A 13,221-nucleotide genomic window follows, 5' to 3' on the forward strand; every position below is an offset into this window, starting at 1 on the left:
TGATGAATCTGTCTTATCACACAGCTGTCTCTTAATAACAGAAAAGACCTGAAACAGAGAGAGACCATTTAAGAACCGAGCTATACATGATTAAAAGGAACATTTTTAATGTTCTTCAGAGAAGTGCAAATTGTAGTAGCTTAGAAAATCTCAAATATATTTTGAGCATGTAGAAATGGTAGCCTGGATAAAACCTTTCATCAATGCTTTAAAGGTAGGATGTTGAGCTGGAAAGTTAGCTGAGAAGAGGCATGGGCAACCAGTTTATTCAAGATATTTTTGGCAGCTGAGTCAAGGGCCACAGAATCTTGACAGTATCATAATAATATGACTGAAGGCTACTAAGATAGACTTTTCAGCCCTTCTCATTCTGCTCTGTTGAGATAGGAAGTTAAATAAAATGGGTGCTTTAAACCTATCAGAGGCTAGTATTTACATTTTATTTGGCAAGTAAATTTAGAAAACATATTGCCATTATAAGGAAGTTTGTTGTTGATTTTAGGGAATGTTAGAGATTACAAGGGCCTGGCAGTCACATACCACCCCAAAATTCCAGGTTGTCCATCTCTGATTTAGAACCAGATGGCCGTCTAGCAGCCAGTCTATCTCCTTACTAAATGGAAAGAGGACTCATTCTAAATTCATAATTATCTCCCCTGGCATCTTAGTGATAACCCACCACTCTCTCATTTTGGAGAGAAAGGGTCCCTGCTAGAGTAGAAACAATGCAACCCACTCCCCCATTTTTTTAAAGGGGTATTGGCTAAGTAGCATGTAAAGGGTTAAGTTTCTGTTTCAAACCTGGCTAATGAAAATCGGAGCACAAAATGCTACTTTTCAGATAAACTCTCAGGGACAAGTTAGCAAAGCCATTCAAAGCCACAATGAAATAATCAAAGACGCTGGGCTCTGTGCAAAAGCTTCAGTAGAGAATATCAAGGTTTCTTCTGAGGTTGAAACAATTGGCCTTTAGATGATCCATTGGATGTCTATGATTCTGTGCTTCTGCCCAAAATTTAGTACATGATAGGAGGACTGCTTTTGTGTTTCATGAACGGAAAATAGCTGTAAGTAGTGATATTTTATGGCAAGGTATTGGAAATTCACCAAACCACGCTAGCTAAAACGAAAGCAAATACACATGTCAAACACATTCATAGTAGTACACATAGTCCTCGACTTACAACAGTTCATTGAATGACTGTCTGAAGTTACAACAGCACTGAAAAAGTGACTTATGACCATTTTTCACATTTACATCCATTATAGCATCCCCGCACTCATGTGATCAAAATTCAGATGCTTGGCAACTGACCTGGGGGTCATGTGATCCCCTTTTGTGACCTTCTGATATGCAAAAAAAATGGGGAAGCCAGGTTCGCTTAATATAAAAAGTCCAGTCATTCACTTAACAACTGTGGCAAGAAAGGTCATAAAATGGGCAAAACTCACTTTAAAAATATCTCACTTAGCAACAGAAATTTTGGGCTTAGTTGTGGTCATAAGTTGAGGACTACCTGTACTAAAGGGAAAGAATTATGTACAAATAATTACAAATTGTCAGGAATGCTGGGTGAAAGAGGGAAGTGTCAAGTAAATCATAAACAACAAATGAGTTGTTGGGGACGGCTTCCATTTCCTCCTAGCCTGGTTTAGCAGTGGTTCTGAGACGCTGCTTCAGCTAATAGTGGCTGAATTCCTTGCCTGCCACATCATGTTGCTCAGCTGTGTAAGATACCTGGCATGTGATTTCATCCACCTTCCATGAAAGAAAAATAAAGAGACAGGTTACATGGCCCACTAAGCCCAGAAGCTTAGAAATAATTACGGACTATTTCCCCCTCCCAGTGCATAATATCATTAGTGAATTGTAACAACAATTATGAGGCTAGTGCCCTCTAGAGGACAGAAACAAAATCAGAATAACAAATGTTTGAAGCTTCAGGCTGAAGAATGAGAAAAAAGCTTTCAGACGGAGTGGCAGACATGTCTTCCGAGTGTTAATTCATACCAGCCTGCCTAACAGAGGTGATAAAATGTAGGAGACAACAAATTTCCCATCCTTTCGCGACTAGTCTAGATTTTTGAAAAGGGACGGGAGAAAAATAGAGTTCATTACAGTGTGTTCCATTAGCCATCTTGAACTGCTATGTAGTTATGTAGCACTATAAGCCATGCAAAGGCTGCCCTGAGGGAATGACTGGGATTCTGTACTCCTTGCTCAAAGAATTGGGATGTTTGCTCAGCCTGCTTGCTGCTAAACATTTTCCACATAACTTATTTGCATATAATTACAGTCCTGGCCAAGTTTCCACTAGCATACTTCAGAAAGAGATTGTGGGTCTTTTCAACACACAAAGTTTGTAAATACTGTAAAAGACCTCTTGGTCCCTCTCCCTGCCCAGGTATTAATGATTTGGGATGAATAACTGCGGGTACCTCTGTGTCAAGACCTAGGATGGGTACTCCTTTACTACTACTCTACCAGGTTGATGGCACGTAAACAGCATTGGCTTAGCAAAGAAATAACATTCAGTGCTTTCAAACAAAAATTAGAGCTGTGGACCAGAATCTCCTTCTTTAAATCATCCTGAGATCTCTCTTAACACAAATGTATATAAAGGAGTGGTTTGAAAACAGTCCTTTACAGACTGGATTAGAATACTATTTTGTCCGAAAGGTGTGGAGCAGTGGTGGGTTGCCCCTGGTTCAAACCGGTTCTATAGAACCAGTAGTAAAACCGGCAGGAGACTCTGCCCACTGACCCCGACGTCATCAGGAAGCTTCTACACATGTGCAGAAGTGCGCACGAGCGTGCGGCCCTATTGCAAACCGGTAGTAAAGGTAAGTAGAACCCACCCCTGGTGTAGAGGCTCATTAAGAAGCTCATGATCTCTTCCACCATTAGACTGAGGACGTTGCCTCAAGCAATGGAGCAGATAATGCTTAATGAAGAACCTGCGCTATACCTCTCTGTTGAGTTTGTGCAATGGAAGAGACAACCTCGTCACCGTTGTGAAAGAAATTCAGTTAGCATATGAATCGGAGTACAATCTTGTATTCCTCTCCAGATAGCAAAACTCTTGAAGCAGCCCTAATTAGATGTAACTTTTAATTATGTTTAATTTGTGTATGGTTATGACCAAGGAGTTTATTTTCTTTGCCAAGCCACGTAAATCTTACTGCTCACAGTAGGTGACATTCCCATTGTTGTTGTCCAAATGCGGGTGAGAGAGATCAGCCCATGTGTTCTTGAACTGAACTGATATCTTTCCTTGCCGCTGCCTGCAAGGTTTCTCCTTGGAAACAGATTCCAGTGTCTGCAGAACTGATCAATGCAATAAGCTTCCTTAGTGAATACTGCCTTTTACTCTGCCTGAACTGCATAGCATGCATTAGCTCATGTAACCCCTTCATACGGCAGGTAAACTGTCCCCATAGTTAAATGGTGCAGGCAATCATTTCTCTCTCCCAATTTAAGATAGTCTTTCCTCTTCCATCAGAGGTACAGTTTAAATGAGTGAGATATTCTCTTTTTACTTGAACCCAAAATAAATACTTGCTTACTCACTCCATGACCTTCATTGGGAATGTGGTAGTTTGCACTCCTTGGGTGTTGCCTGTTTCTTCTCTTTTTTCTTGGTGATGCAACAAAGGAGAAGAAAGTTCTGTTACCCCAAAGAAGTATTTTTCTAGAACATGAACACCAAGCAAGATGAGATCAATTTACCACTTTTGAGCTGATAATTTCTCAGTCGACAAATGCCACACGACATAGGGAAGTATTGCAATATAAAATGTTATGCAGGAAATCTAAGATCAATTATATTAACAGGAATATTTACAGTAGGTAGTAAATCCAGATCTATAGAAGAGCTGGGCAAAATCCTATCCTCATCCCCATTGCGAATCTTGTGATGTTTAATATACCACAACATCACTTTCAGGAACATGTTTTTCAAGCAGAAAGAGTGATCCACATTTTACTTATGTTTTTATTTTGATTGCTACTGTGATTTTATTCTGAATTACACAAAAGCTAATGGCTTTGCTCCAAACCAACTTAAAATTAATGTTTATTTTATAATCAAATAGGAAATTATTTTAGCAGCACACATAACCTATTGAAATTTATAGGGTAGGGAATGTCTTCTTATATTTGAGTTAAGCCCCACTTTCTAATACAATCTACTTGCACATTTAAGTTCATTTGGTTATATGGTAAGGCAAAGTAAAAGTCAATGAACTAAGAAATGGATTATTTAAGAATAAGCTAAAGGAAGAAAAATATTCCTTTACAAGGAGATCTATTTATAGGAGTATTTTATAGGTGAGACAAGGGAAGAAGAATCTACTTCTTAATTCTAAATTCTACCTGCAGAGGAATATTATTAAAACATTATTGTAGCAATCTTTGATGTAAACCTCACAAAGATTATCTCAGTAATCCTTTTTGTGTAATCATACATAGGAACCTGCAGAGTATATTTTCCTGTTCCCTAAAATGAGTCTGTTCAGAACTCTATCAGCATAATAAACAGGAGCCTAGCAGGATAAGCTGAATGGATAGTAGTTTATCTAAGAGCAATGGCTGAGGTTATTATCAAGGAGAGATTGGAATAGGGAGCTTCCTAGATCACCCTCACACTAAAAAGATTTAATTACCTCTAAAATTTAATTATCCATCTTTAAATTTCTCATCCTAGCCTCTGGTACTTATCATTACAGTACCAATTCCCCCACCTACTGCTTGTTTTTTTATTGGAGTGAGAAGAAAACCTCGAAGGAGTTTCTATTGGGCAAAAGAACGTTAGTTTTTGGAAGGAAAAAGCAACCTGGCACTCTGTTGTTGCAAGGTTGTATTTTAGGAGAAATTCAAAGTGATGTCAGCATAAAGTTTCAGAATGCTTGTTTATGGCCTGTACCAGTAGTGGTCCATGCTTCAGCAGAGATAGGTATTCTGCTGTGAGACTGACTCCATCTTTGCATTACCCAATAGCCTGCCTTGATTGTTGGACTCTGCTCTGGTTTCTGCAAATTTCCTGACATTTTGCTCAACAGACTTCATTTCATCCAGCCAGGATTTACAAGTTCATCTGACCACTAGTTCAGTAGTGGGTTTTAAATCCCATTGCTACTGGTTCGTTTGTGGATGCACACACACTCGCCCACTGGCACAATGCTTCTGTGCATGCGCAGAGACATCCGGGTGGGTGGGCAGAGCCTCCCACCACCGCCGCTACCAGTTCGCCCGATCTGGGATGAACCGGTAGCAAACCACCACTGCACTAGTTGCTAATTAGAAGACCATTATAGAATCTTCTCCATTCTCTTCCTTTATAACATTAGTGCTAAAAGCAGAGGAAGGAAGCAGTTGAAAAGACTGGTCAAGGAACCTACTCTTCCCAATTCCACATGGCCAGCAAATGGATTTGGGTAGCCAGAGAAGGAAGAAAACTGTACATAAAACAAGCAAAGGAGAATATCCCTGTGCACTAACTTCCATTAGCACAGGTCTAAACTATAAAATATTCAACATGTTTTTTTTAAAACTATAACTGGCTTTGAAAAATTAAAAATTAAAATTAAATTAAAATTAACCAGTCTTTCATGTATTGTATCAGGTTTCAGAACCTGTCATGATGTAAAAAATGTAATGGTTATCACACATATCTAAGGCAAAAAACTTGGATTTAATCTGGTGTCAGTCATCACATAAAATCAGTGTGAAGCTGATTTTGATCTAATTGGGATAAGTGATCTAATTCTCAACTCAGATAGCTTATCTGCAAGCTTATAGTGCTTATATTTTTTTTTCAGCGATGCCACATAATCTTATAGCTTTAATTTAGTGTCTTAGAGTTGGAAGCATTAAATATTGTACTGTGTTTACAAAATGACAGGGTCATTTGTTATCTTATGCTTGTCCAAGGTATCTATCTCATGTATTATATTTCATTTCATCAGTGTGAAATGTTGAAGGATGTATTGTATCACCGGAAAGGTTTTGATTAAATATCAATTGCCTAAAAATTACATGTTGATGTTAGATGTGCTTCCTTTCCTTACAGTTTCAAAAACGCACTACTCCCACAATTTCCTGTGATCTTATCTGAAGGGCTTAATGAGGACTGCTAGTTTTCTCTTATCCAACCAGCAGCAACCAAGGAATAGAGCAATAATTGCAACCAGAAGAATCTTCCAAACCAAAGGAGATTACAATACACATCAGTTAAGTCAAAAACATTGTCATAAGATAAAAAAAAAGAATGCCAGCAAGCCCAGCTCAGGCACTTACAACTTGTAGATATTATTTCCAACACTAGCTTCTTTTGAAATTCCAGAAGCTATAATCATCCACCCATCTGATCAGCATCTATTCCTTCCAACATGAAAGTCCGATCAATTATAGGTCCTTTTGATTCTCTACCTAGTGATGCTTTCACTCTTGTAGCCCAGAAATTCTTCAGAGACTTTCTGCTCAAAATCTGGAGCAACAGATCCTGTACTCATGGGGACAACTATCTGCCTTATGTGCTGGGCCCAGATTTCATTTAAAAGTTTGAAATTTTCTCATGATAGTAGCAGAGGGAAGTTACTAGTAGACTGCCTGAATAAACATGCAAACTGAATCCAAAGCAAAAATGCCCTCTATATGTACACTTTATGCACTAAGAAAAGCCCAGGTCAAAAAGATGCTTCTTTAGCTCCACCTGGTTGCTATGCAACTTGTAATGAGTACAGTTCAATTAGGTCTTCACTCTGCATCATTCTTGCCATGATGCAAAATCTAAATGCCTTTAAAAATAAAACCCAGAAACACCTTTTTTTTCCCAGTTGTGCAGGTCTAGTTTAAGAGGTAATCACATCATATTCAACTGCATTGAGCCTCAGGAATGGGGTGGCCTTCTAAGGCACAGGTGTCAAACTCATGGCATCACGTTGCTGTCACGTGACGTTTTTTGCCTCTGCAGAACTGGGATGGGTGTGGCCTGTGTGTGATGCATCCGGTCTGCGAGCCACCAGTTTGACACCCCTGCGCAGTGTAAGGCTAAGCAAAATTGCTGATGAAGTGGCCTATAGAAAGAAATGGAACAATAATAAAGAGAGTATTGCACAGATGCCTGCCTCTGTTACTCCAAACCTTGGAAAACACCTCCTCTTTGCATCGGTTTTAAGTGGGCCAGTCTCGCCTTTAGCTGATGCAGCTCCATGTTAGGCAAGAGCTGAATCAGGCTAATGGAAATTGATGGTAGCATGAAGATAAAAATGAAAGAGGAGGAAATAAAGAGGTCTTCAGGAAGGAAGGGTTTTCTTACCGAAAATCTAACTTTTACAACACCAGCTTCCTATGTTAACAACCAGAGAAGTGCAAATAAAATGAACTTTACAAAATAGAAGAATTTTGAGTTAGCAAATGAGCTGAGGAAATGGTTACCATGTAAACTGAGAAAAGAAAGTGAGAAGAAAACAATATTAAATTTATAAAATGAGAATGGTATGGTAACAGATAATGCAAATATGCTTAGAATATTCCACCAGTATTATACAAAGCTCTGTAAAGAAGAAATTTCCCCAGCAAAAATGGATACTTAAATTTTTTTAATCAAAGATAATGGATAAACAAAAACAAATGATGAATGGAACTACAACAACAAGGACAGTCTGTGATGTTATAACAAAAGGAGTAAGAAAGGAAAAACCCCTGGCCAAGTCAGACTGCTAGTCCCCTAATATAAATATTTTGAAGATAAACTGTTACAACCTCTTCCAAAATGATTAATTTCATTCTGGATAATGAAGGGTACCAGAAAGTTAGACACAAATAAGGCATTAATTCCTAAAGAAAGTCAGGATTTAACTTTGTCAAAAAATTACTGACCAATGCCAACGATGAAATTGAGCAATGGTATAAAATATTTAGAATGGTTTTAGCTAAAAGAATAAAAAGTATCTTGCAAGAGTTTATACCATGTGGCTTTTTCTCAAGACAATGTAGAAACAATAAAGGCAGTCCTAGACTTAGAACTGTAATGGAGCCTACCCATTATGGTTGCAAATAATGATGGTTGTTAAGCAAGGTACCCATATGATTACCTTGCTTAATGACCCCAATCCCTGCTCTCCTGTTGCAGTTGTTAAGTGACCATGCAGGTTGTTAAGCGGGGTACCTCAGGGATGAGAGAGGTCTTCGGAGGCCTAGCATAGGCCCCGGCCTACATGATACCACCTCCCCAACTCACATGTGGCGCGGGGGCTCCCTCACCCCGATACATCTGGTTCTGCTTCCTCTTTTCCCAGTTTACCAGAGCTTTATAAAAACATGTCTTATTTTAGCCTTCAGCAAACAAACCAAATTTTCCTTTCTTTTACATCTAACATTCTTCATTTTTAATTCATTTAAATGTTGCCTTTCTTTTTCCTATCTTCTTCAAGGCTTTAACTGACCTCTTGTGAAATCTAGTGGAAAGTCATTACCAAGCTCATCTTTTGTCTTTTCCCTTTGATTTTCAAAGCCTTAGCCCAATTTTTTTTTTGTATCAATAAAAAGTCTGTACCAGGGTAGTTCTCCTGGCTTTTCTCTATCTTGTAGCCCACAGTTTTCCTGAAATTTGTATTTTCAATGTCAATGCCTTGTCTACTTTGTAATCCACACTTTTTTATTCACTGTTTCTGATTCCACTATTTCTGCATTAAATTTATTTCACATCTGTCATTCCTTCATTAACATCTTTAGATACAGCCTATCCATAGAATCAGATTTTGTTAATGATCTTGTTGATATAATTGCTACTAATTTCTGGCTCCGTTCTTTGAAAATTTCCTTTAATATGTCATATGTTATAGTATTTTGTGTCATTTTGTAAATCACAAGCCTAAAGAATTTTCGCCTGGACTTTAGTTCCCTCTAGTGTCCAATTTTGACATCTTGACATGGTATGATAAATTTAATGTGGATTTCAAAATTATTATGTAAGAATATGGAACAAATTGTGTCCCAAAATACCTTAGCACAAAAAGTATTGTATAGAAAAGAAACATCAGGCAAAGAGAAATAGTTAACATATCAAGACTTATTAATATAGGGATAGATTAAGATGAAGTCAAGAGAACAATTAACTGCAGAGATTTAATTTTCAATGGTTTTAATAGGCACAATTATGAGAAAGATTTAATAAATTAAAAAAGATAGTGGGAACTGAAGAGCATAAAATGGAGTTTGAAAATGAATTGTGTACAAATGATGAACATCTGGTTGCAAAAAATGTATAAATATTGGTTGAGAGTTGAAACAGAAGAGGAATAAGTTAAAGATTGCATGTTAAAATGGACTAAGAATTTTGATTAAAATATATAGAAGGCAATGGGAGACAATGTTGGTAAAAATCTGGACTGAAATTCACATTGTGTTACAATTTAAAGATTTTTTTTTTCAAAATGAGCTACCATTGTCATATGAGATGACATCAAAGAAATTATCTAAGATGTATAAAGGTGTTTCTAATCAATATTGGAAAATATATCCACAAAGACAAATATTGAAATGCCCACAATGGAAGAATGGATTATGAAGATGACAAAGCTAACAGAGATGACACAATTCACCTGTTTGATCAGGGACAAAACAATAAGTACTTTTTAATTTAAAAAATTGGAAACATTTTATGGACTTTTTGATGAAAATGGAAAAAAATTAAATTGTGATTTCTGGATTTAATGATTGAAAAAAAGATTGAAGGAGGGGCTGAAGGGCTTATTGTTACATTAAAGAGGTAAGGGGGATGATGAGTTTGTAACTGCTGTACAATAAAGAAGAATAGAAATAGCTTTTCCAACTATTCTTTTTTCTCTTTGTATTCTTTTCTACACCTTTTCTTTTCTCCTTTTCTCTTTTCTCTTTTTCTTTTTTCTTATATACTTTTAGCTATAGAAAGTAGAATGTAGAATTCTTTATTGGCCAAGTATGATTGGACACACAAGGAATTTAAAGTCCTCAAAACTGCCAAGGCTAACAGGAAGTTATCTATGATAAGGACTGTTGACAATGCCCCGAACTCCAATTCACATTGCCACTGTTCCAGGGGTGAAATGCTCCCGGTTCGGACCGGCTTGGGCAAGAAGGTAGCGATGGTGGCGGGCAGTTCGGAGAACCCGTAGCAAAAATCCCTGCTCCCGCCCCCCATGCCCAGCTGAGCTGCACGATCATCAGAGGCTTTTTTACTTTTAAATGCCTCTGATGATCCAAACTCTGACGATCCCAGCTGAGTTGCCTGATCGGCAGAGGGTTTTTTAAAAACTCTCTGATGATTAGGCAACTCAGCTGGGATCGTCAGAGCCTTTTGAAAGCATTTTTTTACATGGTTTTACATGTAAAAAATGGTTTTAAAAGAAAAAAAAATTTGACCACGCCCACCCAGTCACATTACCCCCCCCCCACCAAGCCACGCCCACAGAATCGGTAGTAACAAATTTTAGATTTCACCACTGCACTGTTCCAAGACAAAAACCAGATCTAATACATGACCCCAATTGAGAATCATACCATCAGTGCAGCAAGAGCAGAGTAAAGTCAAGAGAGACAACCAATAGCTTTACTTGTCATTCAAATAATCAGAATGGCACCATTCAGCATACAGTAGAGTCAGAACAGACTATAAAGATATAATAGAAATTCGAAATGGGGGCAGCAAATTTCAGGTTGGAGTTTTCTGTGATTCAGGGATGGGTGGATAGCACTTCAATACATCAGAGGGGAAAGGGGTAAATAACTCTTAATTCATGTTGGGTCTCCTGCCAGCATTCCGGCAACAGTATGTATGTATGTACGTATGTATCAGTGGTGGGTTTTAAATTTTTTTACTACTGGTTCTGTGGGTGTGGCTTGGTGGGTGTGGGGTGGCTTGGTGGGCATGGCAGGGGAAGGATACTGTAAAATCTCCATTCCTACCCCACTCCAGGTGAAGGATACTACAAAATCCCCATTTCCTCCCGATCAGCTGGGACTTGGGAGGCAGAGAATAGATGAGGGTGGGGCCAGTCAGAATTTTTACTACCGGTTCTCCGAACTACTCAAAATTTCCACTACCCGTTCTCCAGAACTGGTCAGAACCTGCTGAAACCCACCTCTCGTATGTATGTATGTATGTATGTATGTATGTATGTATGTGTTTATTTGTTTGCAACCCATCTTGCTTTTGTGCTAGGTGTAATGAGTCTCAAACGCCAAGTCCCACCCAATCCTTCCCTTTCTCTGCAAGGGATAATCATACAGACATCTGTTTTCTTCCAACTTCTAAATATGCCATGGCATTCTTTAAATATCAAAATAACTTTCCTTAGCAGATGGCACCAAAAATTGAATCTCAAGAGAGAACCAAAGATTCCTTTAGATGTTCTTCTAGCTAATTAGGAAGATTCTGCACTAGTCTCTGTTTGAAGTAAAGCCAGACTTCTGTAACACTACAGGCATCACTGATGCGGCTTCAAATCTGCTTGAAAGGCAAATCAAGCTTCCAAGGATATTGCTGGGCAATTTCCATCATGAGAAGTCTGAGGTTCTTCCTGCTACAGTATCAAGGCTGTGTGAAAACAGAAGTTCTCCTTCATTCCATGCTACTAAAGATATTTAGATTTCTCTTTGGTTTCGCAGATTCTGAGAGGTAGATATTTTCTCATTGCAAATACAACAATGTGTGATTATGAGGGAATTCTATTCTATGCCCATTACAGCAGACTGCAGAAATCCTACATATTACCTACCATAATTCTGGTTATCAGTTATATTGACCATCAGGAAACACCACCTGGCCAGATTTTCTGGAATCCATCAGACATATGAAGCAAGTTGTTATTCTATGGAGTTCAAACTGTGTTCAAAAGTGACCTTCACACTTCAGATGACCATACACAGTATGATGAAGATGGAGTTTTGGGCATCACTTAATGTAACATGATATATTATGGCCTGAACTTTTCAAAATATCATCTAGGTATATATGCTTGATGAATCCCCAAAGGATGAAATTGGTGCCTCCTAGTAGTTAATGTAAATGAAATCACTACACAGGATATACACACTGTGTAAAATTAGAGACATTTCATACACATACACACACACCAAGGAGGAAAGTGGAAGACCCTGTATGCAGGGGCATGACATAATCTAAAACCATTTATCTTTCGGCTTTGAGAGTTTAAGGGAAGGTAGACTGTCTATTCCATTCTAGTTATACCGATAGTTTTTTTATCACTTGAACATTTGGGAGTGGTGTTTACACAATTATGAATCTAAAAAGATCATAGAGATTTATAATCACAGACATCTATTTTTGTTTGTTTTTACAGGAATGTTTAAATTTACCTTCAGATTGTTTCTACTTTGGTATAATCCAGGGGTGAAATCTACTTACCTTCCCTACCGGTTCGGAAGTGCGCACTCTATGCACTATTTTGGACCCTCTGCGCATGCGCAGAGGGTCAAAAAGAGGTTACTTCCTGGTTAAAACCAGGAAGTAATGACATCCAGGAGGGTGGGCAGAGCTTCATGCTGCCGCTGCTACCAGTTCACCTGAACCAGTGAGAACCAGTAGCATTTCACCCCTGGTATAATCTATGTCTCAATAGAGAACCGATCCCCATTTTTCATGTGTGTTATAGAGGCTGGAAGGTAGCAACTCCATGAACACACTCTCCATAGTCAATGCTACCAGTTTACTATTCATTTCTTGGGGGGAAACAAAGCATCTTAAATTCCTTCAGGCGTGTCCCCATACATGTAATCCATAATGCTCATGCCTCGTTTTATTAAATGAAATCTGCACTATCCACTCCATTAATTAAAATACCTCTTTCATAACTTTCATGGTCCAACTAATTGTCACCAAATGTAAGAGGAGAAGCAGACAGCAGAAGAACCCATCTTCACTTTTTTTTCTGGTTTACTTCACAGCTTCAAGAAAACTGAAGTAAGAAAATTGAGGGAAGCTGAGGGGATGGGAGGATAAAGCAGGAGTTGCAAATATTGGAGGGCAAAATAGATTAACAGATTTCACCCCCTCCCCCTGAAGTTCTGATCGCCTCTGAAAAAAATTACCAAGTATAATCTAAACTAATTTATAATTTTTAGATTAATCTGAAATGAGATTCAGATAAATATGAATTTGTGCTTCTGAGATAGGTTGCATCTTTTGTGTATATGCAAGTCACATTGTTGAGACAATT

Source organism: Pantherophis guttatus, chromosome 6 (assembly GCF_059756535.1).
Source record: "Pantherophis guttatus breed Tessera chromosome 6, ASM5975653v1, whole genome shotgun sequence".
Classification (NCBI taxonomy): Eukaryota; Metazoa; Chordata; class Lepidosauria; order Squamata; family Colubridae; genus Pantherophis; species Pantherophis guttatus.